The following is a 4,837-nucleotide window of genomic DNA, read 5'->3' as shown; positions in this document are numbered from 1 at the left end:
TGTTTAAAAGTGCTGCACTTTGGACCTTTTGCAAACTACCAGTGAGGACTTCTACATTTAGCTCCCAATACTCCTATATACACCGCTATACCTTCCTATACCACATTATACCTCCCAATACCCCCTATACCTTCCATATACACTGCTATAGCTATCAATACCTTGTATACCTGCCATAAACACCGCTATACCTCTCAATACCCCCTACACCTCCCATATACACAGCTATACCTCCCTATACCACACTATACCTCCCAAATACATTGCTATACCTCCCTATACCACACTATACCTCCCAATACCCCTATACCTCTCATATACACCGCTATACCTATCATTACCCCATATACCTGCCATAAACACTGCTATACCACCCTATACCTCCCAATACCCCTATACTTCCTAATTCCCATCCATCCTGTAAGGCACAAATAACAACACTACGCATGGTTTTTATTTTATTTTTTTATTTTTTTCAAAAGGTTTTTAAAAAAAAATTAACAAAGAATTCTGGACTGGATTCATTGGCTTGTATACCAACGAGTGCCTTTAGAGCAAAGGTTACTCCAACAAATTCTGGCACTCCAACAACTTCACAGCTACAGCAAAGTACATAACATTGATGCTAACATGACTAGGGCCAAGAAAAATATTTTCAATCAAAGTCTTTTCAAAAGAACACAAGAAAAACAAGAAATCCCAACATCAGGTAGCAGGAGCAGATGAAGTCCAAAACTACCACTATGGTACTTCAACCATACTTCCATCATCCTGGATCAAGAACTCACGAAAGTGCAGAACATTTTTAGGAACACATATTTAAAAATCGCTATCAAAATAATTACTAGCATCGCCATGCAGAGCCGACTGTGCACTCAGCCATGTGGAGTGAAAGGCAGTCGAGGAACTGGGTTGGGTGACAGGTGACATAGGGGGCCGCGCTGCAGAAAAACTGGGATGTGGTTGCATCGCAGCAGGGTTTGGTGGTGGCGGTATCGACGCTAGTATCGGGGAGTGACTTGAGGGCGGGGGTAGGGGCTGCTGCATCGTGAATGATGGAAGGACCATGCTCTCAGTCAATGGCTTGGCTTGAGCACGTGTCAATGCACATACATGATGCGTTTGAACATCCAAAGCTGGTCTTGATCTACACTCTGCAACTTTGAGGCGATCTGCATTCCCAAAATCATTAATTGGTCCGGGGGCTTCTGAAGCACCTGCTGCGTGTGTTCCAAAAACTGTTCTGCACGTGCTGGTATGGAACTGGAAGGTTACTGACGCTTCACTGGCCTCATCCCCTTGCTGGCTGGTTGAGGGGGCGACGTCTCTAGCATAGTCTCTCCCAGTTCCAAATGCTCACTGGCGGGAGCGTCAGGATCCACGTCGCGCGAGACGAGCTGAAATTTAAAAAAAGTAGTTAGGTCCAAATAGAAAACGTAACATTTTTTATTCTCGTTCCCAGGAGGACTGTACAAGCAAAAGCAGCGAAAACAGTGGAAAAGCGTGCCACTGGAGAAGTTGACAATATAAAACACCACTGGCACACTTCTCCACTCTTGTCACTGCTTCTCACATCTAACTATGTGTGTTTAAAAAAAAAAGAGTGTATCTGGACTGTGTATGTACTTACCAGATCCTGACTCCCCAATGCCTCGTCTGCAACGGCCACGAGCGAGGCAGGTACCAGTGAGCAGTCTGATGGCTTCGTGGGCTCATGATCCAGGGTGAAGAGGAGCAGGTCGTAACTCGTAATACCATAGTGTGGGTTTATAGACATCATCTGTCCCGGCTCCTGAACATTGAGAATCCTTGCTTTTCTTGTGTTCTTTCATGAAAACAGTATGCAGATTTTGGATCTTCTTCTTCACCCATGTTATGTCAGCATATGAGTTTAGTGTTTTGCTGTACAGCACAAGTTGTTGGAATGCCAGAGTCTTCTTTGGCCGGTTGGAGTAATCCTTACATTTTATTCTCCACAGGCACTCGTTGGCCTGGTACAAGTCAATTAATCCAGTCCAGAATGTCTATTTCTGAAAATAAGATGAAAACAAAGGTCAAAAAAATACAAGCAAACCCCCATTAAACATATCATCACATACTATACACCTTAAAAAATAATTGAATGAAAAAATGTCTAGTGATCTTATTTGCTGTCACAGTGACATGCGGCCAGTAATTTGTGGTTGTGCCATGCAGCCTGTAAAATTGCCAGTGACAGTGCGCTATAATCAGTGTTGGGCAAGGCAGATATCAGTGAGGCATTGTGTTATAACAAAATGACGTCTCAACGTACAGTGCGTGCACTAGCGACTTACGTGCCATCCTTAAAAGATCGATTGCTGTACTGAAAATATCCAGGCACGGTTCGGAGTGGCACCTTTGCCAAACATTCAACTTGGGGCAACTGCCGGATAATGGCCCTCATTCCGAGTTGTTCGCTCGCAAGCTGCTTTTAGCAGCTTTGCACACGCTAAGCCGCTGCCTACTGGGAGTGAATCTTAGCTTTAGCAAAATTGCGAACGAAAGATTCGCAATATTGCGAAAAGACTTCTCTGTGCAGTTTCTGAGTAGCTCGAGACTTACTCTGCCAGTGCGATCAGTTCAGTGCTTGTCGTTCCTGGTTTGACGTCACAAACACACCCAGCGTTCGCCCAGACACTCCTCCGTTTTTCCAGCCACTCCCGCGTTTTTCCCAGAAACGGTAGCGTTTTTTCAAACACTCCCATAAAACGGCCAGTTTCCGCCCAGAAACACCCACTTCCTGTCAATCACATTACGATCACCAGAACGAAGAAAAAACCTCGTAATGCCGTGAGTAAAATACCTAACTGCATAGCAAATTTACTTGGCGCAGTCGCAGTGCGCACATTGCGCATGCGCAGTTAGCGGAAAATCGCTGCGATGCGAAGAAAATTACCGAGCGAACAACTCGGAATGACCACCAATATCTCTCTCTCTCTTTATATTATATATATATATATATATATATATATAGATAGATGGATAGATAGATGCGGTGGCACTCCAAATAAATATAATACAGACTACTGTTTAAGGTGCCCTGAAACAATTTTATCAAGGAGGCTTCAGGACGCTGAAACATTGCCTAAAACACCAGTCTGTATTGTATTTGTTTGGAGGGCTGCCGCATCTATCCACGTGTGTAACCCTCCTTCCCTATTACTAATTTAATATGATACTATTCAGTATTTCCTTAAGGGATGGTTACTCAGTATTTGTGCCTCCACCCAAGCTGGTTACTATAAGGCTCGCTTGGGTAAGCCTTCCCCATGAGATGTATGTGTGATAGTGTTTAAATCACTTACGCATCACATTTTATATTGTACCTTTCTTTTCTTACAGATGTCCAGGATCCAAGTCAAGCAACACAGATAACGGTAAGTAATGTAATTTTAATTATATAATCATACTAAAACACTTCTGCATTTATAAACTGTCTTGTGGATCATAAAGACAATATTACCTTCAATATATATATATATATATATTTATATATTACTTCTAATCATATACATAGTAGTTTGCATGCAATACAAAAAAAACTTTCCCCTGTGTCCAATTGAGATTGAGTTACCCGGGTACTCGTTAAAACTAATGTGCACAAAGGGGCCCCTACCATAAAAACAAACATTCCATGCATAGAAGGATTCTGTAAACTGACAGTGGTATTCTATTCTCTGTTTATATGGAGCAGGAATTATTTAAGCCGTGGCTGATGAACACTATTGCAATTGTATTCCAATGTCATAGATTCAATTAGAAATACTGTTCCTGGGATACTGTTGTGGTGATTTACTGTTAAGGATCTCTCATTCCATGAAACACTGTAGCATTAGCTTGTAGTAGTCACAGTATTTTGTTACTTATGTTTCTATCCTAGTTGTATACAAAAGTTCCTCTGTGAAGTGGAATTGTATCTTTGCCATATGAATGTCTCCTTGTCATGAAATATTAACTCCGGAGATGTGGGAACAATTCCCCATTAGAGATCTCTTTAATATCAATTAAAATCTCTTTGGACTAAAACCTTGTTGATAGTTGAACTAAGTTACTAGTCTGTGAAACTATATGTATCCAAACAAGAATTTACACTGCATAACTTAAGTGATCCTTCCTGGTAGCAGATATCACCTTCCCTCCTGCCATTACATTCCTCACAGGGAAGTGGTAGGAAACCAGCAAAAGTCAGTGAGTTAAATAGGCTGTTGTTTCCCACTAGTTAATTAGTTTATCCTTCGCAGCACAATGCAGAGTAATAAGGCAGTACTCTTTCTTAATGCCCAGCCAATAAGTGCCCATCAAAGTCTATCTTGTGTAGGACCACCTGTCTATTGTCTGAGTGTTTTAGTATGTTGGTGCTATTGCAGTGTAAAAATAGTGTCACAGACCTTAGCTGTCTTCACCCCCAGCTCCAGCTGAGGGCCAATCACGATAGAGCTCACCTCCTCAATCAGCTCACCGATTGGAGGACATTTGAATTCTTTCTTTCATCTGTACTTCACAGCTCTCCCCCGCTCTTAATTTCAGCTAGGAGGCTGGCTTAACCACTGCTGCTGTCACGCTGTCTTCAGCGACCCCTCCTTCCGACACTCCCCCAAAGGTGGGCTTCTTTGCGGACTCCCTTCAGTGGATCACCGTGCCTCAGTTTCCCCCACTTTCTGACGTGGTGGGGCAGGGACTGATGTTCGGGCGCCGCCTCCGCTGTTAGTAGCGCCTCTGCTCCGCCCCTCTTATTATGCCTCGGGGCATGGACGGTAGGACTGGTGCTTCCTTCTAGGTTAGCCGCGCCTCCAGTCCCCCTTATTCTGCTTCACCT

General features: G+C 43.2%; 1 long non-coding RNA gene across 1 annotated transcript; it reads right to left on the bottom strand.

Moving 5' to 3' along the window:
* Positions 1-450: 450 nt before the first annotated feature.
* Positions 451-2,073, bottom strand: LOC134943737 (uncharacterized). Its single transcript, XR_010181714.1, has 2 exons — positions 1,631-2,073; positions 451-1,397 (listed from the first exon to the last, which is right to left on the bottom strand). It is a non-coding gene; the product is annotated as an uncharacterized LOC134943737 (long non-coding RNA).
* Positions 2,074-4,837: the final 2,764 nt, after the last annotated feature.

The sequence above is a fragment of the Pseudophryne corroboree genome, chromosome 7, assembly GCF_028390025.1.
Source record: "Pseudophryne corroboree isolate aPseCor3 chromosome 7, aPseCor3.hap2, whole genome shotgun sequence".
NCBI lineage: Eukaryota > Metazoa > Chordata > Amphibia > Anura > Myobatrachidae > Pseudophryne > Pseudophryne corroboree.
The sequence above is the reverse complement of the archived record's forward strand: the minus strand, read 5'-3'. Positions and strand labels throughout refer to the sequence as shown.